This window comes from Macaca fascicularis, chromosome 6, assembly GCF_037993035.2.
Source record: "Macaca fascicularis isolate 582-1 chromosome 6, T2T-MFA8v1.1".
Lineage (NCBI taxonomy): Eukaryota > Metazoa > Chordata > Mammalia > Primates > Cercopithecidae > Macaca > Macaca fascicularis.
Genome location: NC_088380.1, coordinates 92903414 through 92928799, shown reverse-complemented (window position 1 = coordinate 92928799; position 25386 = coordinate 92903414). Strand labels below are relative to the sequence as shown.

The 25386-nt window shown below is 36.5% G+C and overlaps 1 protein-coding gene across 37 annotated transcripts in view; it reads left to right on the top strand.

Moving 5' to 3' along the window:
• Positions 1-25386, top strand: part of MEF2C (myocyte enhancer factor 2C) — a 184335-nt gene that overhangs the window by 2099 nt on the left and 156850 nt on the right. For 12 of the 37 annotated variants that reach the window (XM_073993801.1, XM_073993789.1, XM_073993781.1 and 9 more), the window contains exon 2: positions 15185-15281. The gene's annotated coding sequence lies outside the window, so the exon portion shown is untranslated. Of the gene's footprint in view, positions 1-13274; positions 13918-15184; positions 15282-18253; positions 18302-18363; positions 18463-19598; positions 19833-25386 lie in introns of those variants that run through there. The other 25 variants (XM_073993780.1, XM_045394810.2, XM_045394812.2 and 22 more) reach the window with 6 other exon arrangements.

The window sequence follows — 25386 nt, the reverse complement described above, 5'->3', positions numbered from 1 at the left end:
ACCAAAAGCTTCTGTCAAACTATTGTTTATGACTCTGTCAATTATCTAAGTATAAATGAATCTTCTGGAAATAATGTTAGATATAGCTCAAGTATTTCAAAATAACTAAATTTATCATTTTAACTGTGCCTGAATTGTAGATTTAATCTAAAATCACATTATTTTTTTTCTTTTCATTATGAGAAGCTGTAAATTCTTGTCCACCATGTAGCTATGTTTGTCCTTTCTAATAAATCTTCAACATTGTGTCACAAAAAAAAAAAAACCAAAAAACTATGCCAACTCCCTCAATATATGGGAATGGTTTATTTTAATAAAATATTGGAGTTTAAAGTAGCATTGATTTACACCTGCTCTAAATATTTAACATTAAAACATAGGCATTTCAAGCATTATTTGCGAGATATCTTCCTATCTTAAAGACAGCTTATTTACAGTGGAGAAAAATTGTTTTCCTGTTTCAGAAAGACACTTGGAAAAACATGTTATTTAACCTTACATATTAATAGGGAAAATCTTGATTCTACCAGTAATTAACTTCAATTAATTATATTTTAAATATCAGCCTATTTAATTTCAATGCAACAAAATTTCCAGCTAAAATGATTTACTTGTAAGTATTTAAAGCAACAAAATATTTTGGCAGCTTTATATGTATCTCCTCATTGACCAGCCACCTGACTGACAGCTGTCAACTGTCCATGTGCCAAATGTAACCCAGTAAAGATAAAAATTACATATTACTCATCCCTGTTGATAATACCTGGTGCCAGTAGGTTTCAAATAGGAATAACTAGACTATAGATAAAACACAAGTAAGTGGGGAATCATTTCTACTGCCTACTTCTCCTCCCCTGTCATTAACTCATTTCCCCTTCTTTTTCTTATTGATCTCTTTTCCCTTGCTATTCGTATCTACAGAGTTATTTTCCTTAAAGGAACTTTCAGAGTATGTTACAAGTCTGTGTCCATGAAAATACTGGGCAGCCAGGTAATAATGCCCACACATTTCTTTTAGTCCTATTTTCTTTTAAGCTCATAAACTATTTCAGAGTTATGGGAAGAAAGCTTTAAAGCTTTCAGCTTCTCATTTTCAAAGAAAATGAAATCAAAGAACAAAAATGAAATTTACCAAAGGTCACCAAGGTGGCTATGTAGATACAGACTTCGGTCTGTTTCCCAACTGAATATCCAGTGATTTTTTTTCTAATTAGACTTTAAACATGTTGACTATTAAATTATAAGTAACAATGATCACATGGAAAATTAATGTGAATTACATTCCTTTGAAGAACACTTTTCAGTTACCAAACAATACCTTGTTAGAGAAATACACATTTTTATCACAGCATATTAAAATGTAGTTCTAAAAAATACAAAGACTATAAATGTACTAAAACATCTATGGTACAAACATTTTTTATTCGTTTTACCTTTTAAAAGGATTTCCAAACTGGAAATACTTGTGAATGTATATGAAATATCAGAAATAAAAAAAAATCAAAGGTAATATATATATTTAGAAGATAAATGTAGAAATCAAAAATATAGGTTGGAATATAGGGTTTTAAGATTGAAAGTAATTAAAAACACAAAATATACTAACACATAAGCATATGTATATATTTAAGTGCATAATACATTATATAGTTCATATAACTGACTTAACAACTGACTAGCTTGTCTGTGTGTATATATAACTATCTTATATTAATTCTAAAAGTATTAATTATATTAGTAAATATTGTATATTTATATAATTTGTAGATAATATTTGTACAATATATTGATCCAGTCAAGGTCATGAAAATATTAATATTCAAGCCAAATATTTGTCTTCTGGATCTCCAGAAAAGAAACTGTTTAGTTGAAATATACCACATTCTGAATTTATAAGAATTTATCTTAGTCCTGGGCTTTGGAACAGTACTTGCTCATAGGAAGTGTTAGCTTGAAAACCCAGACATGCAAATTAATAAGAAAAAGAGAAGGGGTAAAGCTTAAAAATTGAAAAAAAATATGGGAGGAAATTGTGGCCAGGGTTCTCCTGCAAGGGATTGATCTAAAATAATCAACATTTTTATGACTAACAACACTTTTTAGCAACTAAATTGTATATCTAAATTTGAAAATATATTTGCTTATTCCATTACATTTAGTCCAAATCAACATTAGTCATTAATCAACAAACCATTTAACAATATGCAGTAACAGTATGCAAATCAATTGCAAGCAAAGTAGTCAGTAAATAACATCCATTTCTAGCAATTTGAAAGATAGGAGTGTCAAAGGAAAATGTGCAAAATCACAAGACTTTCAAGTAAGTTTAATCATTGCCCTGCATCCCAAAGGGGTTTTAGTGAAAATGAGTGACTCGTCCCTTGTCTGCTTCTGAAGGATCATAAAGGCTTCCTCATTAGAGTTACAGAGTGTTCTTCAAAGAGCACCAGAGCAGAAGTAGGAAGGTTTGAGTTAGGCCGGGCGCGGTGGCTCACGCCTGTAATCCCAGCACTTTGGGAGGCCGAGGCGGGCGGATCACAAGGTCAGGAGATCGAGACCACGGTGAAACCCCGTCTCTACTAAAAATACAAAAAATTAGCCGGGCGCGGTGGCGGGCGCCTGTAGTCCCAGCTACTCAGGAGGCTGAGGCAGGAGAATGGCGTGAACCCCGGAGGCGGAGCTTGCAGTGAGCCGAGATCGCGCCACTGCACTCCAGCCTGGGCGACAGAGCGAGACTCCCTCTCAAAAAAAAAAAAAAAAAAAAAAAAGGAAGGTTTGAGTTAGACTCTTGTTTCACTGCAAAGTAATTTTGTGACTGGAAACAAGTCACTTAACCTCTGTGAGGCTAATGAATGGATGGGTCTTTTTGCCCATTTTGTACACATGGTAGGAAAGGAAGTTTTAGATACCCAATGAAAGACATTTCCTCTGTTTCATGTGAGGAAGTCTCAAAAGGAATCTGGACCATTATTGGCGGGTTCCTGTCTGCAATGACATGCCCCACCCTGTCCCTATTGCTATAAGTAGCTCGCCATGTAGGCATTCCAAGTAATTAAAACTGACACGGTATCTAGCCTGTGAAGTCAGTGGGCAAAACAAAATCACTTTGCAATACACTCCAGAGCAGCAGGCCATATTTTTTCCACTTGGGGACCCTAGTAACATAATACAAAAAGTCTCATTCTCAAAATTATATTATGACATAAAGCTTTAAATTTTGCAGTATGCACTATAATGCTAAATTGACAAAAAGTACTGAATGGTCATTTAATATTTTTAATTTTATACAACGAGGGGACAATTTTTAAACTTAGAAAGCTATTCTCCACACACACTACTATAAGCCAGCATGATAATGTATTTGTTTAGGTCAGGAAAATGTTGGAACAAGAAACAGTATTAAAAATATTTGAATCCTAGTACAGTATGTCTGCTTTAGGTTATGTATGGTAAATAAATGGATTGAAAGAATGGATAAATACAGTTGGGGAGTTCAATATTTTTAAGGAAAACTTGTAAACTAAAGCAATACTTTTGCAATAGCAATAATCATTTATTATTGCTTTTTTATATTCACAAGGACAGAACTAAAACACGATTAATGTATTTTTTTAAAAATCTTAATATAAAAGAGGTTAAAGACCTAAGATATGGATCACTCTGTTGACAACGATGGCAAAGGTGTGCAGGCCCTTTATGACTGCTTGGCAGATTGAGATGATTACTGAGGTCATAAGGAACATATGCATTGATTGAGAATCTCTTAACAGAGAAGCCACATTCCTCAAGTGACTATGACCAGTGCCAGTCTCAGTTTCATGGAGTCTGGGCTCACAGCAGCTGGTAGTCACTGAAGGATGAAAATGTTTGGGAGTTACTTATCACCAGTGGTAGAGGTCCCTGGATTTGAAGCCCATTACAGGTTTTGCAGAGGTATCAGGACCCAGTGAACAGATTCCATCCAAGAGAAGATAATGGCTATCCCTCAATTAAGTAAAGATGAAGAATTGTACAGAAATTTGAGATAATTAGGTTTCCATATTGCTTAACTGGTTTTCTAATTTCAACAGGCAGAATATTTGTGACATGTCTTTTTTTCTTGTTTACAATTTTGAATCAAGATTTATCTTACTATCTTGAAAGGTTCTCATGACTTTAAAAGTTCCCCAATATTTGTTAACATTAGTGAAGAGAACAGGAGTTAATAACAAATGGAGAGAACAAAAAGTTATGGCATTAGAGAGACCTGTGGGTCTTATGCTTCCCCTCACCTTAAGAGAGTGGCATGCAAAAAATTGCTATGCAAGAAGCACCTGAGGAGCCTGTTACAATGCAGATTCCTGAGATTGCAGCTAAGTGGACCTGGGGTGGGGCCCATGAATCTGTATTGTAGCAGGCACCTAGGTGACTCTGAGGCACTTTCATGAACTGTTCTTTGAGCTAGGCTGTTAACATCCTCACAAGGAGCCCTGTTTTGTGAGGAGGATCAGGTCTCCTACTCTACAGTAACAAGAAAACTAACACTTAGTGATCCCAACTCCCAAAAGATGAAAGGGAGCATATGCACACAACTATAGACTTTACCTTTTAAAATGTATTGTTTGCTATAATTAAACACTACTGTGTTGAGTAGTTCATTTATTTTAATTATCTTATGTAGACTGGAAAATAAGTGTCACCGAATACCAGTGAAAAGCCAGAAAAATATCATTCTCTAGTTTTTCTTAAGTTTAAGATGCTAAATAATACAGCTTGAAATGTGATAAAACGGCTTGAGCGAACTCTTCAGGATAGTCATTAAAACAATACAGATAGTGCTTATTATGGGAAGTATGAGAGCGTAGAGCATACACATTCACCAAGTTTTAGAATGCTCAATTAATCATCACTGACCTGCGGAGTTTAAGAGGTTATAGCCCAGTGATAATGTGAGAGAAACCACAGGCTTTATTCTCCTGTGGGTGAGTTTATTTTGTGGCCATAGGCTACACAGACTAGAATCTCACAGCTATGTAAGGATGAGATGAGACTGTGTGGATGCATGAACATAAATCCTTCATAAGTACTATATAACCAACACAAGCACACACCTTATTCATTGTAAGTTAATCATCATTGCAATCAAAGAGTAATTACAGTGATTAATAACAAAAAAAAATCATAGAAGTTATTCTGTGACCATATTATCTATAACATGCATCGTCAATTGTTTAGAAATAAGCTCCTTTAGTGATGGTGTTTTATTTTGAAGTGATTCTGATACATCAAAAAATAATAATACCCTATGGTTCTGAAACAGAAAATGTAATTTTCCAACACAAAGGAAAAATCCTGTTAACCAGTTGTGTGTGTGTGTGTGTGTGTGCGTGTGTGTAGCTTTACTGAGTTCACAACTGATAATAAAGAATTTAAAACTGAAAATGAAGAGAGGAAACAGTAAAGACAAAGGAAGGAAGGAAGGAAGGAAGGAAGGAAGGAAGGAAGGAAGGAAGGAAGGAAGGAAGGAAGGAAGGAAGGAAGGAGAAAGAAAGAAAGAAAGAAAGAAAGAAAGAAAGAAAGAAAGAAAGAAAGAAAGAAAGAAAGAAAGAAAGAAAGAAAAAGAAAGAAAGAAAGAAAGAAAGAAAGAGAAAGAGAGAAAAGAAAGAAAGAAAAAGAAAGGAGAAAGAAAGAAAAAAGAAAAGAAAAGAAAAGAAAAGAAAAAAGAAAAGAAAAGAAAGCCAGCTGGAAGGAAGAAAGGAAGTAAATGGAATAGTTGGGAGGAAATCTGTTGACTAGCTCTTTAGCCTTTGCTAAAGGGGTCAAAAGGAATAAGAATGTTGTAGAATGTTTCTTACTTTAGTAGTGTTCAAAATCTTTTACTTAGAATCTTATTTCTTCATTCCGAATCTTGAGTGATAATTTTCAATATAAAATGCATTCCATTTGATATAGATACTCTTTATTTACAGATTTAAGACTACACTAAGTTGGGAAATATTTGTTTATGTACCCTGTCTTTGCACATAGGAAGATGCTTTATCTGTGATTTAATAGAAGAGATAGAAGGCAGAATGAAATTTGCCCTCTAACCCTAAACCTCTCCCCAACCCTTTCAAATTCTCTTTCATCCAACAAGTGGCACATATTCTCTTTAAAGAGTTCTTAAACCCTGTTCGAGACATTTCTGGATAAACAATAATTATACCTCTGGTGACTTTGGTGGGGCAGAAGGGAGAGCACACAGGGTAAGTCTGATTGACAACATAGTCACTATGGCACAAGGGACATACAGTGGCTGCATGCCTCATATTGCAAACAGGTAATAGAAAAAGAGACCAAAGGAACAGGTAATACAATGTACAATTTTTTTAAGTGTATAAATTTTCAAGGAGTATCTTAATCTTTTGCTGATAGAGAGTTCATCTTTCAATCTCAACATTTTCAGAAACAAAACTGCTTCTTCAAGTAAGAGTCAGGTTTCCCATTTACTTGCATCCAAAGCTTAGATCTGTGTGGACAAATGGAGTGGCTGCTGGCAGGAGGGACCTGAGACACACTGAAAGTGCTCCCTAAAACACTTTCTGACCAACACAGCAGGGTATCTATGGAAGCATGGATACTCCTTCGGATTATGAATTCTTTTCAGAAAACTTTTTTGAAGAGAGGTTCATTTAAAGTGGTTGCACATTGATACCGTGTCATGGATTAGGCGGCTGAAGTGGCCGGCTCCTCTGATAGAACATAGTTGGAAAGAATTCCGGGGACATAAAGGGGCGGCTGAGGGATGAAAGGACCTTGTAGGTCGCATCAGTGGAAGGCCCAAAGGAGAAAGAAGCCACTCGTGAAACAGCTATTACTGATTGTAAAAATTGCTGCTGGGTGAGTGGAGCATGCCAAAATGAAAGCAGAGCCTGCTGAACGTGAGTATAGGGAAGAGAGTGATGTAAAGACAAACTTTCACAACATCACAACTGCGCATATGCTACACAGATAAGAGCACTGATTTAAGAGGAGTTCACTGGGATCTAATAGGAAGCCACTAATTCAACATATTTATGCACAGTTCCCTTAAATTTAAGATTATATAATGAATAAACAATTTAGAAGATGTCTGAGGTAACTAAAAAATAAAATCTTGGAGACTTATTCTGGGCAAATGTGTGTGTCATTACTTTCATAAGTCTGATGAAATCCATTAAGAATACCCCCATAAAAGTGTATCTAAAGACAATATTATACAGAACACTGACAAGGATAATATAGTTAGCAGTACAACATGTAAGACTTCTTGGTATAAGACATATTAACTGAATAAACATACAACCATAAATATGTTTATATTTACTTTACATATTAAATACTTTACATAAAATAACTGTTTGGAAGCATGAAACTGACAGAAAAGAAAACATCTTTTAAAATATCATTAGATAACTACAACATTGAGATGTTCTCCAGGAATATGGGATAGTTCTTGAAAGTGAAATGGTATACAATAGCTAACATTTGTTGAGAATTTGCTATATGCGAAGCACTAAGTGGCCACAGAAGTACAATTTCATGAGCTTCTCTCAGCAAAATCATTATCATGGGTAGTTCCTGCCACCTTCCCCATTTTACAAAAAGGACATTTAGAAAATTAAGGTCAAAACAGTTATTTAGTGTCTAAACGTGGATTCTGGTCCAGAGTTTCTGAGTTACCCTTCGCTGCCCATTTTATACTCTTTGAAAAGAACATTTCTCATGCTGTTTATACATGATCTATGACTACTAATTTAGTGAAAATGACTTTTTAAAGAATTACCAGACCTTTTACAAGTGTTACTTGTCAAAACTGTCTCCTTAAAGGCTATACAATCGTATCAAAAATACCTTTGAAATTCCTCTTTTATATCTTCAATTAGTGTCAATTTATGAGACAAATATCAAATCATCTAAAGCTTTGTAATCAAATCTTAGTTTTCATCCTGTTTACTACATTTGGCTTGGATTTACTTTTGGCAAAAAATTCATCCTTAATGATTAAGATTTGCCAACAATCAGGCCAGTTTTAAGACTGTGTAGAAAATCCCTGAGGAGATTTCTAAATAGACTTGAGCAAAGACAACATTACTGAAATAAATGAATAGTCTTCTAAAGTGTCTACCTTAAAGAGGATGACATGCATTTAGATATGTATTTCTGAAATATTTTCTGGTGGGACAAAAATATCTATTATATTATCCCTATAAGTGAACAAATGTTATGAATACAAGGAAGCAGTATAGCTCCATAGCTAAGAGTAGAATATTGGAAACAAACACATTGGTTTTATGTCGTTTGGCACTTACGAACTATGTGGCCCTGGGCAGGTCAGGTCAGCACGCATAGCTTTAGTTTGTAAAATCTGTAAAATGGGGACAATAATAGTACATGTCTAAAAGGTTGTTCTTTGAATAAAAGGAAATAAAGTTTATAAAGCAATTAATACAGAGTCTGACAAATAGTATGTGGCCATTAAATGTTAGGTACTTCAGACATTCATTTCAACCCACATTCTAATAAGATAGTATTATTTTTGTATATATCCTCCAGATATCATTGTATTATGACGAATAACATTACTGATTAAAAAGATTTAACTACAAATTTAGTATAAATAAATAAATAAGTAATAGCCCATAGGAAATCTGGCCTTTGGTTTGAGTCTTTGACTCAATCAGTACTTTGGTGAAACAAACTGGTTTTAATCATTGACTTAAATTTAAAAGTTTTATTGAGTTTTACTTTTAATTCTCACTGTATTACAAAATAATTCAGAAACTTCCTCCCAGTGAAAATTCTCTTTCTTCCTAAGAAATTAGAATATTGATATAATTATGTACCTCCTTGTTCCAGAATATCTATAAAATTATGTATTGAAAGCATATAGATCTATGCATGATCTTACCTTCTTGAAAACATAACATTTTCTATTATATTGCTTGGTTTAAAATTTAGGATTATAAATAAAATATTTTAGAAATAATTTTGTAAGCTCCAGAGAAGTAGAATATAGTCATTTGAAAAATTACCTAGAAATGGCCGGGTACAGTGGCTCAAGCCTGTAATCCCAGCACTTTGGGAGGCCGAGGCGGGCAGATTACCTCAGGTCAGGAGTTCAAGACCAACCTGGCCAACATGTCGAAACCCCATCTCTACGAGAGGCAGAGGTTGCAGAGAGCCAAGATCACGCCACTGCACTCGAGCCTGGGCAATAGAGCAAGACTCCATCTCAAAAAAAAAAAAAAAAAAGGAAAGAAAGAAAAAAAAGTAAAAGAAAAAATACCTAGAAAGATAGAGAGAATAATGCACATTTTGCCATGCAGTAGCCTTTATTCCTTCTTTTCTAAACTCCTTTGTCTTAACTTGGGGTCTTCATTTAATAACTAACGTTAGCATGAATATCAGATATAAAATTTTTACTGACATTCTCTAAGTTTGTTTTTTTTTTCTGTAATACATACTTAATCATAAAATCAGTATGAATCATAAACATCTCAGGTGGGACTTTATTAGAACCAAAAATGCAAAATGATTATACTTCTATTTTTCAAGAAATGGTACAGTCCCCTAACAGAGCTGTAGTGTTGATCATATGTCTAACAGAACTACTTCTAGGTCCTCTTGAACAGAACTCTCCATTCGGCATTCTGTGGGCTACCCTTACCCAGCAGGCTTTTGCCCAACCAAATTGCCATAGATGGCCATCAGACATTTGGAATGACATCAGGAGACAATCTGAGCAGACTCTGCCCTAAAGAATTCAAGCTAGCAGGAGACTAAAGATATCAATGTCATCTTGGCTGACAACAGCATTCCAAAGGTCAACCAGGGTGAAAAGAGGATAGACTCTGAGTTTTCAGTGCCTTTTCAGCAACCAAGTGGCCAACAAGTATAATAAAGCATCCCTTAAGAAAAAAAAAAAAAAATCCTAGAGGCATGATGTCAGTGAAAGGGAAATAAGGCAACCTGTACACTTAAGTCATGGTATTTTAAAACATAAGAAAGTTTTGCCTCTTCAAAGGTAAATCTCATCCTGAACCAATTCCCACCTCTCAGATGACCTACTTCTTTCTGCTGTGATAACCCCACTATGGGTGAATAAGGAACTTAATGGTATAGAAGTGGAAATTCTTTGCATTATATTAAGAATGGCTAATTTTTACTGCAGTTTATCACTTTTCCAGCCCTGTGCTTTATGCTGAATAGCTCATTTAATCTTTATAACAAAGTTTGAGGGTAGCACATTTTGTTCCACATTTTACAAATGAGGAAACTGAGGCACCGGGAGATTTAAACCACATGCATAATCATACAGTTACCATGTGATACAGCCAATTGGCTTTTGGCCACACAGTCTCTTCCAAGTCAGATCAGCCTTCTCAGTCGTCAGCCATGGAGAAGTTGAGGCCTTCTACCATGTCTACAGGCACTTGAAGAAGTGAAACATTTTCTCGTAGGATACTGGATTTTAGGGAGAATGGGAAGAATGCTGAACCACATGCAAATGGCAGATTAAGAAGAGAAATAAAGACAATAATTCAAATATAAATGTAAACCTACACTTTTAAAAGAATTTGTTATTAATTTAAAATTATTTAATATTCATAAGTACTCTTATTTGGACACTTTGGGGATCCTTCACTAAGGGTTAAATTAAAGGGTAGCTACTATAAAAGAGCAGAATTAATACCAACAGTTCACTCCTAATTAACAATAAGGTATATAGAATACAAACATGGCATTAAAAACAAAACAAAACAAACCCAAAAAACAGAACAAAACAAAACAATAAAACTAACAAGAAAGCTTATGCTTTGTCTAAATCTTTATGATGTATTCTGGTGCCTTATATGTTTCAGATAGTGTAATTTGTACTAATGTTTTGTTTGGGCCGGGCGCAGTAGCTCATGCCTGTAATCCCAGTACTCTGGGAGGCCGAGGCAGGCAGATCACGAGGTCAGGAGATCGAGACCATCCTAGCTAACACGGTGAAACCCTGTCTCTACTAAAACTACAAAAAAAAAAAAAAAGAAAGAAAAATTTAGCTGGGTGTGGTGGCAGACGCCTGTAGTCCCAGCTACTCGGGGGACTGAGGCAGGAGAATGGCGTGAACCCAGGAGGTGGACCTTTCAGTAAGCAGAGATAGTGCCACTGCACTCCAGCCTTGGTGACAGAGCGGGACTCCATTTCCAAGAAAAAAGAAAAAGTTTTGTTTCTTATTAACATTCCTGAGCCAATTCCATCCCAGTTATATCATAATCAGTATACCTGATATCTTTATCAAATTTGAGAAAGATTATGCTTTGCTAACAATTTTCACGTTAGGTAATGCTTTTCCTCCCTGACCTTAAGAAAGCTCTTTTTAGCTCTTTAAGAGGATAATCCCATTCCCTCAGAATTTTTAAAGTAGAATTACCACAGTGTTATCCCAATTAGCCTCTTAGAAAAGGCATTATATAAATCTATGACACTACCAATAATACATTTTTAGTTTGGGAGATAGTATTATTCCCCATGCTCCTCCTTACTCTTTGTTAAATGGAATTTCTTCCTGGAGGAATACTTAGCAGTATTTTTTCTTGTAAAAGGGTACTCTTGCCTAAAATTTTCAGTCAAGCTGCCTTTCTATAAGATGAATTCGCCTAGAAAGATATCCTGGTCTGTTACAAAGTATACTGGACCCTGTTAGGGGACCTTATCTTTTTTCCAAATTTATGACATAACTTTGGGGGCATCTCTTAACTTCTCTGGGCCTGATTTCTCTTGCCTATAAAATAAATTAGGTGTTTGGCTGAAGTGTTCCCCAAGGTCTCTTTTAGCAGGAAGATACTGAAATTCCGACTTTAAAGCTTCTCACACTAGTGCCAGGTAAAAGAAACTCCAAGTGTGTCCTAAAATGTGGCTGGTATCAGTCATAATCTAATTTCTTTCTTTCTTTCTTTCTTTCTTTCTTTCTTTCTTTCTTTCTTTCTTTCTTTCTTTCTTTCTTTCTTTCTTTCTTTCTTTTTCTTTCTTTCTTTCCTTTCTTTCTTTCTCTCTCTCTCTCTCTTTCTCTCTCTCTCTCTCCCTCTCTCTCTCTCTTTCTCCTTCCTTCCTTCCTATTCTTTTTTTTTAACCAGCATTCATTTTGAACTCTATAGCAGCATTCTCCAGTAAAACTTTATGAAGTGATGGAGATGTTTGACACGTTGCTGTCCAATAAGGGAGCCACATGTGGCTACTGAGCACTTGAAATATGGCTAGTGGAACTGAGGGAGTGAATTTCTTATTTTTATCTTATCTTAATTAATTTAAATAGCTACCATCTTGGTAGCCGCTAAATGTTTCAAGAACATGGTAACAAAGGTTTTTACACCTTTGGTGTAATTGAGTATTCCACAATGCCTTTGGAACATCGATCTTTCCACCATGCTTGGTGCCCTTGGAACAGCTCCCCAGACAGATCAAAGAACAGCACAGATATCTGCATTTAGTGACAGCATTTTTGCAAGACATCCCAGCACCGTTCCCCTGTGTTAACAAATAAAGGGGGTACAAGGAGAAAGGAAGTTTTCTGTTTTGTCTTTAAAGTGTGTGTTTTATCCTGAATACCCTAACTTCTTGCTCTACTTTGTGGCTTTTTCCTAGCCAAAACTCACACACGAGTTTTATAGAGCTAGGAGTTGGCTTTTGTTTTTTTGAAAAATAATTCCTTAGATGCTGAGAGCTCAGACTATAAAGTCCAAGTTGGGACCCGTGTTCTTTCCTATTGGTCTGTCAGGTGAAAAACTCCGACTGGCCAGAGCCGGACAGGGGCGGCGGCTAGACCTGCAGAGCCCCTCTTGCTCTCCCAGGCTTGCAAAATGGTTGGAGCGCTTCGGGCAGCCTGCGTCACCAGACGTGGACCGTGTGCCAGCGCTTTGTGCACTGTTAATGGCTGGGTTCATTTTACTTGGCCCCTTGTATTTTCGTGGGTCGCTCTGAGCCCATCCCCAGCTCTTTGGGATCTCATTTCTCCAGCCCAGGATCCCAAAACCAGACCAGCAGGACAACTACCCCGGCACTGCCACCGCCCGTCTCCACAGTCCACCCACAGCCGCTGCGCCCTCCTCCATTCCCCAGAGCCCACCACGCACCCTCTTTACCAACAAACCACCGGACGGTTTTCCCCCAGCCGTGACTTCCCCAACCCCCAACTAAAGTCAAGTCGGCACACCCCCTTTCTTCCCCGTGCCAAACCAGCGTGGCCGCCCACTCATCGCACCCAGGTCCAGCAGGTCCCCAGGAGAGCCAGAGTCTGCCTCCTGCTCGCCCGTGGCGCACGCACGTGGCGCACTCACCCCCTACTAGCAGCCTCCGAGCTCTAGAAACACTCCAAGGAAGGAACCCCCGCCCCTTCAGCTCCGTCGGCCCGGGAGAAAAGTGGGTGGGGGGAAGCAGAGACCGGCAGAGAAAAGAGTATATAGGTGATGAGAGCAGTGTTGGAGGGGAGGATCGGCAATAATTGGATGGCGTTGCGGCTGTTGCGCCTCTGCTGAACGCCCAGCCAGCGCGGATTCACTTTTCACACAAATCAACCGGAGGGATTGTTGCTGCCTGCAATCAATAACTCAGCGGAGTGAGTTGCTGAAACCAGAGGCGTCCCTCGTCTGGGTCTTTGAGGGCCGCCCAGATTGAGTCCCAGCGCTCTGCTTTCCAAACAAAGAAGTGGGCACCAAAACGCAGGACGAGATTTTTAACCCCCACTTCTACCCCGACCCCGGGTAAACATTTTTTAAAATGAAAAAGCACACACATAGTAAGTTATCTAGAAGAAACAGTTAAAAGGGGAAGTGTGAAAATCCATTCCTTGAATTGAAGGTTTCTGTGATATTTCAAGAAATGGGATAGAATCAGTGTTCCGATGAACAACATTGAACAATTTTGTAAGTAAAGGTAAAGTCGCATTAAATTTAGTCATGCATGTGGGTATTTTTTAATCAGCCACACACTTGCAAGCAAATTACTGATCAAGCCTTATTTGGACATACTGATTACAGGAAAAGGAAGAAATGTATCATAATTTGTAGTGTCGTTTTTAAAAATCCTTACCATACCTTCATGTTATTTCATGAAGATTGCATTTCTGTAAGGTGAATAGGCCCTGGGAGATGTGTATGATGATTCTCACTTTAGACTGTAAAATGAAGCGCAACTGGAAGAAAGAGAATTCACCAAATCACTTGGTAGTGACTACAAGACCAAGTCTGGACTCACTCACTGTGGGCCTGAGCCTAAAAAACTAAACTCAACTAACACCCATAAAATAAAACTGGCCAAAATTCTTCATTTCTCTTTGACTCTGAAGCAACTTAAAAATAAACCTCAGAGATGTCAACCCAAATATAGAGGCTTTATAAATGATTCTTCACTATGCAAAGTCCTCTTGCTATTACAAATGGGAAAATAGATATTGACCATCCTGGTCTGAAGTGTCTCAAGGCTGGTTTTCTTTCTGGGACTAGCCTCAGTCTGAAGCCAAGGAAACGTTCATTTGTGTGCACAAAGTCATGGAAAGCTAGGCTAAAACAGAAATCAGAACACAGGAGCATTTGTCTGTGCTCAGTACAGTTACACACTGCTTGGAAGAATAAGGTATTATTGGTAATAGAATTTATAAACCATACTAAATACACATCACTAATTCCAAAGTATTTTAAATTGGCCTTTAGGCAATGCATAAAATAAGCCCTCTCAGCAACCTCAACTGCATTGCAAACATTTCCCAATTTGACAAATTGTGTTAGCTTCGCATATAATGGATTTGACATTCTTCTGTAATTCTCTATCAGATATAAAACTGAAGGTACAGAAATACAGGTAAATATAGACTCCTTAGATATGTGTAAACCCTGTCTTGAAATAACAAATCCTTTGTATATTGCAAATGCTCAATCACAGACAGTCCACATGCTGTATATGCTGCTTGGGTTAATGCTGCACCTAGTGAATTTTTGAAATTTAGATATTTGGCACTCTTTATATTGAAGATTGTTATCACAATAAATGACAATTTCAATAATCTTATATTCAAAACACTTTGGTTTAAAATCGAAGTATTGTTACTTCAGGTTAGAAGTTTTAGAAATAAATCTATTTGAAAGTACTTTCATATCAGCATTAACAAAATACTATATACTTTTTTGCACTTCCACATTTGAAGGTGCCAAAGAAGAGTTGCAAACTGTGAAGTAACTTCTATGAAGAGATGAAGTAAAGAACGGAAGGCAAATGACTGTGGCAGTAAAGAAGTGTATGTGGTGAGTGCTCACATTTGTTTTTATCATTTACCACAGAGTTACCATAAAGGTAGAACTGCCAAACTCCTTGGCCTTAGGTATTTACAGAATAGACGTGTGTAACAATAATAAAGAGTTAAATGACCACAATACACTTTATATTATAAGCAATGACATACCATTTTGCTTAAAGATCATGTCACCTTTCAGGGCCTACTTTTGCAAGTACTGTATCTTAAACAATTAATCTATTTCATGGGAAGTCCTGTGTATCATCAATACTATAATTAGACAAAGATTAAAATATGTAATGCTATTGGAATTTGTGTCTCACTGCCTTTTAGATCTTTCTAAACTACGATGTTCACTTACCATGTTTGTGTTAAAAGTATTCTGACTGAGGAACAAATACTATACAGTTGAATAATCTTAAGGGGTAGATTAATCTATAGCCTTTCTTCATCTCAGGGTGGGTTGCTGTGGCAACCGCCCCAGTTCACTTTAAAATAATTTTTAAAGCTTACTTCAAGAGCTACACCCAGCGTGGGCCAGGCTTAAAAGCAGGCAGACCCAGTGCACAGGGCTTTAGTGGACCGCTGCTTTAATGTAGGGAAGTAGTGAAGAGAGGAGGATGGAGTAAGATGGTATGCAGCTCTGAACAGAAATTGCAATATTAGCTTTCCCTGTAGTTAAAATCCCGAGGAGCATGCTCTCTGTAACTTCTATGACACTTTAATTAAATATATTGCTAAATATAATTATTTTGAGGGAAAAACAAGTGACTCTATATTTTCATTCACAATAAAGCATTTACTATTTAAAGTAGCAAATGTTTGGTGATTAGAAAAAAAAAAAAAAAGCTGGTACATCAATCCCAGACATAATTTTCTGTTAAAGGAATTGTCACCTATTATTTAACTGGATAGACCCTACCTTCCAATTGGTTTAAAGGGTAGAAATATTTTCTGTTTTCCAATCATAGAACTGGAATAGGTTACAGAACTCATTTAACACATAAGCGAACTGAAGCCTAGAAAGGACAAATCCCTTAGTAAGGCACAAATTTTGAACTAGATAGAGAATCCAGGTCTCCTGACACCTAGTACAAGCTCCTCCCTACATGAGAAAATAGTCTGATCCTGACCAAGTATCATTAGATGGCAAGGATCAGGTTGATTTTAGTTAAAGAAAAAACAAAAACAAAAACAGAAACCAAAAGTCCAGAAGTATTTAAAGAATACAAAGCACATTCTGGATTAACTACTTTGTGGATTACTCATGAATAATTTTAAATCTCAGGCGATTTTCTATTGTATATGTCTTCATATCTCTTCTCTTCTGCTTCAACTCTAAAGGCTCATGGGAAGAAAACTAATGGTAATATTAACTTAGGTCACACATAATTAAGAAGCTAAATCTGCTGAGGGGAAAATCCTATATTTTAAAAGGCCAACTGTGATACATTCCAGATCCAAATTATTTTCAAATTATCCAGTGTGGGGTTATACTTACTTTTGAATGCTTGCAGTATCATTGATAATTATGGGTTTGTTATAATGTTTATTATTAAATAATTAAAATATGAAAAGGTAAAATAAAATAATTTCTTTTTGAAAGAAAATCTAAAACAGAAGTGTACTGTGGTAAACAGAAATACTCTCTATAATTCATCAAAAACAGCAGGGCTGAAATTCATGTTTTGGCTATGTGTTTGCCCATGTCAAATAGACTGTTGTAATTCACTGCATTAATTTTAGGCATTATGGCAATAAACTTAGATGGTCCTTCAAATGCTTTGCTTTTTCAGGACCTTTGTGAATCTTGAAGAAAATTAATTTTATTTTTACCACCATATATAGACGTATCTTAGGATTCAAAATATCTTTGCCCTTTAAATTTTTGGATTTTCAGAGAAGTTGTACTTTGAATGGAAACCTGATATAGATGCTCTCTGCCATATTATTAAAATGAATTCATGGTAATGGAAAACTCACCATTTGAAAAACCGGCAAACAAAATACATTGTAGATACTAATCTGCAAGAAATACTACTATTTCAGATGGGTTTTGCTTTGTGACAGTTTGTGATGCATTCCTATAATAAAAGGGAGGGAATGGTCTTAGTTGTGCTGATAGTCACAATGAGGAGCTGGAAGCTTGAAGATTGTTCAGATCTAGTTGTACTTGCCTATAAAATAAATCTTCCCCTTTTAAGTGAAGCCTTGGGACTGTTGCCTAAATGTTGAGCCCACTCTTCTGAGAGAAGCTACTCACATCAAATACCTCCTACATTGAAGCAGGAGGCTTTTTGAACCATACTGTCCTCTTACATTAAAACACTCGTCTGGAGGCATATTGCTGAACTTAACAGGAAATACAACTAGTCATTGGGTTAAACTTAGTGCTAAAATGAATTTTCTAAAGTGAGGAAATATCTTCAGTTAGCTAGATATTTCAATATACTCCTATTGTCTACTCTCATACATTCTATGTTCTATGAATTTTCCCTTCTTGCTTTCACAATATTTTTTTAAAAATTAATTTGGTTTAAACATTTTATGTCATCTGTAATTCTACTGGCATGCAATCTTGTCTTTTAATGATTCTATACTAGTTGATGTATTTTATCTTTGGCTTTATTGGGCATGGTATATATTAATAGTTGGTTAGGGCGGGAGGTGCCCAATCTCTAGTAGCCTTTCCTAAATATTAAAGCCTATATATATATATGTAAGAAAAAGTGTTTATCATGCTTTAACCTTAACATAAGTATCCTCCCTTATCAGTCTCTATTTCTGCTTCCTGTGCAGCTGAAACTCTTCAGGATAAGTGAAGTCATCAGCTATCGGCTAGGGTAGCCTAATGCATTTGGGAAGTTGGTTTGGTTTACATGTTAATGACCTGGATGAAGTCCAGTAAGGTGTGGAAAAGACAGAGTGGGGGGAGGGGAGGAACTCCGAGGAAGCTGCTGCCTCGGTAAATATTTCCAAACTGATTAGAAAGTTCATGGCTCCGTGATGGAGTCGAGATCTCAAATACTGGTAATTATTTTATTATTTCGTACATTACTAACATTAGAGAAACCTTTCGGCTCGCTTTCTAGCGCTCCAACCTCTTAGGGTGAAAACCGCGACTTCTGGGCGTGCAGGAAAAGCACGCTGGAATCGAGTGCTGCAGACATCCTGGACCGTGGCTTTTACGCGTGAGTAACGGAGGAGCGCACCGACCGGTGGAAGAGAGAAGTGGCTAACGCGTGTCCAAAAGGGGGAAAAGTCACAAGAGCAACTATTAGGGTCGCGCTCCTATTGGTCAGAGGAAAGATTCCGACTTTAGAAGGACTTTCCTGCTGGCTGGCTCGCAGCGTCCCCGGAGAGCGAGCGCGCCGCAGCGGGAGACTAGGTTCTCTCCTGGCGTCCTCCGCGGAGGCGCCGGGAGAGGAGCAGGGAGCCGCAGCTCGCCGTGTTGTCTTCATTTCGTGCAATAAAGAATTGTCATTAGGTTTGCGTATGGCATGTGCTATTACCCCACCGTAAAACTAAAATTAGCAAAATGTCAGGAATGGAAAGATTGATTCACCAAGATGCAATTATCATTTAAAAGTGCTTGATTGAGGTACTGATGTTCAGTGATTTATTCTGCATACCATATACATAATTAAAGTAGTGTAGTGGAGTAATTTATCAATCTAGTTGAGACTGGAGGGGTGAGGAGGGAGCTGCTGTATGTTTGTTTTATTAAAACGCTCCGAGGTCTAGTCCCGCCCCCCTTTTGCAAGAGTGAAACTGATGATTTCTCCAGCTCGCGAGGAGAGTCAACGGTTTGGGATTGTGGGGGAGAGAGAGACGGAGAGAAAAAGGCAGCGCGAAGCAAAGGCAAGGACAAAATTAAATAAAGGGGGAAAAAAAGAGGCAAAAGACACTTCATCGGACGTGCTGCTTAGAACCCCAACCCTTCGTGCTCAGTCTTCCCTGCCACCCCCGTCTCCCCTCCCAGTATCCTTCCATCCCCCCGCCCCCACCACCCCCAGTCTTTTTTACGCGATGTTTCAAACGCTGTGAGCTGTTCTCCTTTTCCCATTCGTCTTCTGTCACTTCCTTCCTGGACGCAGTTTTCTGGACGAGTCTGGTTACTTTTAATCCGACCGGCCGCTGAGAGCCACTTTCTCCTCCTCCTCCTCCTCCTCCTCCTCCTCTTCCTCCTCGTTCTTCCTCCTCCTCCTCCTCTTCGGAGCGGCCTCGGCGCGCGCGAATGCGCGGCCCCGCGCCCCCCCCTCGCGCGCGCTCCCCTCGCGCGCGCACACACGCACACATCGTCTCCAGCTCTCTGCTCGCTCTGCTCGCAGTCACAGACACTTGAGCACACGCGTACACCCAGACATCTTCGGGCTGCTATTGGATTGACTTTGAAGGTTCTGTGTGGGTCGCCGTGGCTGCATGTTTGAATCAGGTGGAGAAGCACTTCAACGCTGGACGAAGTAAAGATTATTGTTGTTATTTTTTTTTTCTCTCTCTCTCTCTCTCTCTTAAGAAAGGAAAATATCTCAAGGACTAATCTGATCGGGTCTTCCTTCATGTAAGTACCCCTGACATTTCTCAAGGAAATAGAAAACCCGGGTATTGTCTCTAAAATCTGCATCAATATATTCCACGGCACTGTGTCTATCTGTCCCTGTGCCTTTTTTGAAGGCTGAAGTTGAGGTTCGTTGTGCATTCTTTTCGTTAGATTCCATGATTTCCTTGTTTGTTGCTAAAAGTAACTTTTTAGATAGTCGTATCCGTTTGCCATCAGCTATTGAAATCACTCCTGACTCGTTCCTGTCACACCAGTGTATTTAAAGTTTCATGAAGTTAGTTCACGTCATTAGCATGTTTGTTATGGTGGAGCGTGTGGAGCCTGGTGGATTTTAATGTTTCACAGCATGTTCTGTGACCTTGAAGTAGATGCCTTAAGATTTAGCAGTTAGTTCACTGTGGAAAGATGCTCCCATGAGTCCCCCAAAGACACTGATTTGCCCTGGGTTATGCTTCTGAGCCACTAATTCTTGGGATTAGTTTGAGCTAAAGCATGGCTGTCTGTCAGAGTATACCTTTGTGCATTTCCTTCCCTCACCAAAGTGCTGGCTTGACAGAAGGATTCTTAATTGTTGTGGACAAAAGGTAATATCCCTGCCATGATAGTCTACACATTTCACAATTCACGTTCGATTTCAGCATATAGTTTGCTGTTCAGGTCAAGTCAAATATATAGCCGTTTAAAAGCAAGCAAGATTAAGTCACTTAAATTGCCTTCTCTTTAGACTTGGAATGAAAGTTACCAAACTCAATGATAAAGTTTGGCACAAAGGAAGTATATATAGATGTGACACGTTGTTTATTGTATTATTAAATGTTATAGAAGTATTTACATTTAATGCTAATGTTATCTTCCTTCCCTGAACATGGCTATTGATTTTTAAAGGAAATTTTATATCTGAATCACTTCTGACTATTCTAAGTCCAGTAGTTATCATTCTTTGGGGAAAGCCTTTTTTTGTCACATTTTAGGAATGCGTGTCTTTTGTATAAAATACTTTATATGTAAATGCTGACAGTATAATAAGTAGAATTGGGCTCTCTGCCAGTTCCTTAACCGGTCCTCAGTGGAGAATTGCTTTGACACAAAGTGCGTTTTACTATTGTGAATCTGAAACTAACTCTAATAGTAACTGTCTTATGAAATGCTTGGGGACTGCATATAATTTCTAAGTGCTATAAAGGAAACTCCAGCCACCTCATTATACCAGTCCAAAAAAAAAAAAAAGTGACCATCCTACTTTCACTGGCACCTTGCAATGGAATTGTGGTTGCAGAGTAAAGATGTTTATGTGGAGTATAATAACTCCAGTCCCTAGAGACTTGGTAGGACATGGAAATGTGACCACCTGTGAACCCCGTTTAACCTCGTATTGCATACCAATTTTAGCTTTAAATAGATCAACAATCTCTAATTTGAAACTAAAACATCTTATTTAATTTAAAAAAATAATGTCAGTTTTGGCTAGTCTTTAAAAACATTCAATATGTACCAATATGGTATAAGCAGTATTTTTGTTTCTTGATCAGTTTCAATTAAAGATAATGCTGTTAAAAGCCATATTATTGTCTTCCAGTGTATGCATGAAATTATTTAAGTTAAAAGAAGTAGTTCTAAAGCAAGACTCAGAACTTGATAGGTAAAATGAGATGTCCCTATCTAACATCCAATTTCAAGAGGAAAGAAATATTTTAAATATCTCATTCAATCTATAGAAAAGTACATTTAGCTGTGTATTCGGCTACTAACTCAATTCTAAAAGTTTTCATTAAAACAGTCTTTAAACATAACATTTGCTTAAAATTTGATTCTCCCGTCAAACAGGCAGTAGGTGGCTGTTATCTGTACTTCAAGTTTTACTAAATTTTATAAAAATCTACTATTTTTATTAATACAATTCACACAACATTGGAATGTTTGACTTTTTTTCAGGCTTAGGAAAGGCAGCATTTTACTTCACTCATTAATTATACCATTTACATCCTGATTGCTGTGCATGTGGAATATATTGAAAGATAATATTAAAGTGTCAGTTTTATTAAATGTTAATTTGTTTTTTATTTCAATAACGAATGAGCAATTTATAATAAAAACAGTTTTCCACCTTTTCTGAGCTATTCGTATTTTAAAAGTGTGCAATCACCGATATTAACTTTTCAAGATAGAAGCACTTTAATACTAGATAACTCCATGAAACTTAGATAACAAGAGGCAACTTGCATCTTTTCGTCTTTGTAAACATGTTCATTTTGCAAAATTTGGGGGAAATAATACCTGAAATTTTTTCCTTGGCCCTAACTTAACGGAATCAATAAATTGCATAACACTGCAAATTTATCTTTCTAATAAATAATTTATTGTATTTAAACTTCTTTTATAAAGAACAGCACTGAATAACTCCTTAGCATATCTTAACATTATCTTTTAAAACTTTCTTCTGTTTATTGAAGTATATTTTGTGGTTTTATTTCTCAACTCTAAAGTGTGGTATAATTTGAGTCTATGAAATCTCAGAAAGTGACAAAAATGGGGAAATAGCTGTGCAGCAATACTTGTGCTACATAACAACAAAGACATAATTATTAAACAGAGAATTCTGGCTTTGGGGACATGATTCGAAGCAACGTAGAAGAATTTAATATGCAATTCATGGTCACAAGATGGACTGTAAAGAGATTATTAATAAAGTTACACTTCTTTTTCAAAAGCTCATCCTCTGAGAAAATGCCACACAAATTAATATCTAAAACTTATCAAAATACACATATTCATTCTATACTAATGTGGTGATTGCCTGGACACGATGAAGTGATTTAATCACTGATGTTTCATCAGTATGCTGCATGTGGAAAGATAGGTAATTAAGATCCCCGTCCTTAGCACTGTACCTTAATCTCATAGGCGCGTGGACTATCTTGCACTCAGTAAAGCTTGACTGTTCACCGAGATCTGTCACCTTTAGGAAATCAAACCAGATTACAGAGGTGATTCACAAAACCAGGAACAACAGAGTCTATGCACCTTACAAAAGGCAGATTACATAGTTCACATGTTATTTTGATAGGTCAAAGATAAAAGCTGATTGTTGAGGAATGGCAAGACACTCAATTTCAAATGATTGCTAGATAAGTATACTTTGACCCTGTTGCTTCATCATTATGAACCATTCAAACAATGGAAAATTCAGTTTTCAAATGACAGGCTTTCAGTAGTGAAGTAAGAGAAAACATGTCCTTTTTTATCTATGTCCTCATTGTGTAAATTTTAAGTTCCATCATTTCTTTATGAACAAACATCAAATTGTCTGCTTACACGAAGCAGGTATTGTAAGACTTAAATGCATTAGACATTTTCAGAGGCATTATAAATAGCACAAAACAGAATTTGCCAGAAATAAAACATACACTCATGTTATTGAGTAATTCAGCAGAAAATTCATAATAGTCAATATCCATTATGCTATTCTGTTGCCAAATATATTCTACATAAAAATGTGTAATTACACAGTTATGAATCCATACATCTGAAATATATCTTCATAAAAGTTCATTGGTCAAATTATATATATATATATTTCATGAATGTTATATAAAGGTCATTCTTTACAACAGAATATGATGTTTTGAGGGTTTATTTCAGAGAATAAAGTTTTGGTTTACATAATAACATTTAAAAAAATCTTAACTTCTTACACACCCAACTTTACAGTAATTTCTTGCTTCTTCTAAAATTGAAGTCCTTTTTCACCCAACTGATGCCTCCTAGTGTTTCACACAATAAAACACTAATGAGTCACCCATAAATGTAAACATTGCATTTTCATTGCCTACATCATCTGTGATACATAAAATTAATATTTATGTGTTTAATTTTCTGTGCACTATTATAATAAGATAGAAAATTTTAGTGAATGAGATGTTTCTTCTGAGTGGATTTGTGGCACGCACTTGCGGGTTTTCTTTGACCATAACAATATCTTACTAAGTTTTAATAAGTTTATTACCTTGAGTTCCAGTTATATATTCACTCTTATTTCAAGTGAGAAACGCAGGCAAATAACAAAGCTTCCATTTTGTAGGCCTGGGAATTAATTATGTAGTTGAGTTCATTCTGAAATGCCTGATAAATTGCACAAGGACTATCCATTTCATTTAAACACTAAAATATCTTAAAAAAGATATAATTTTTTTTGCCTGCTGTATCTTTACACTTGCAAATTTCTTTGTAAAAGTGGAATAAAGAAAAAGAATATTTAGAAAAGATAAAATCAAAGATAAATGCAAAATTTTCTATAAATGTGGAGTATATTACTTTATTAGAAAATAACAACAAAAGAAAAACTTGCCTTGGAAGGAAATACATTATTCTACATAATGGGAAGTCCTGTTAGAACGTAATATCCAATGACCGGCAGCTTGCCTTAATGAGGTAGAAGTTAGTGGGTACCAACTTTGGTGTGAGTTTTCTGCCATTAGGATGATAAGCGCAGACCTGTGATATTTTTGCACATTTGTGATTTCAAACAGCTCTCTGATTCTACTTGCTAAGTTTCTAAATATTTTTTCTCTACTATAATTATGAAAGAAAGGGGTAATTCCTCTAATAGGTCTTAAATTGAAAGGAGGCAGTCAAAAACTTGTAACATTCATGGGCCTCTTCTTGAGGTGTCATACAACATACATGTACACAAAAACATTCATGAGTTTCTTCTACTAACACAAACATTCTAAGCATCCAAGTGTAGATACTTGATTGAACTTCATTTCTGTTATCTGTGTATGTGTCATTTAGGTCTCCTGACTCAAAATACACAGCGTATTAACAATATTTGACTATCACTTAAGATTTTCTAATTTAGTCAATAATACAGTGCTATTACAATTGTTGGACACATTTCAAAGAATGTAAGGGGGTGTGTTCCTTTCGTTCAAGGAAGCAAACATGTAGAAAGGGGTGGACCTTTCCCACAAGAGCCACATTTCTTCCCTTGGAGAATTGAAGCAAATATGCAGTATGTAAGTGAATAGCAGCATGAGAAAGAAAATAATTTGCAATGATCTCCTATAGTCAGTGAGCAAAGAAAATTGTCTATTTTTTTAAAGCAGCTCTTATTGACAACCTATCTTACACTGAATATTGAAAAAAGGTATATGAAAGTTTTATAATTTCAGTATGTTTTAACATTCATGCATGAAATAACTGTAAAGTACACTGTAATAATTTTGTTCTTGCTCAAATCAAGAATTTTGTAGTAACCATGTTACTTTACAGACAATATTGAGGCCTAACAAAATAAAGGGTGCTGGAAGCATTCATTCCTTGCCCCTCTCTTTTAAGAATGTGAAGATAGCATTGATGTTCTTATGTTATTTTTGTCCGTGTAAGAAAAATAATTAAAGAATGTTCTATGACAAAGAATACCATTGTAAAACTAAGATTATAGAAAAGGCTATTCAATATACTATTATCTCGCATCTCCTTGATACTATTTTAATGTTTACTGCAAAAAATCATATTCTTATTAAATATGGAAATTATGTGATACATGTTATAT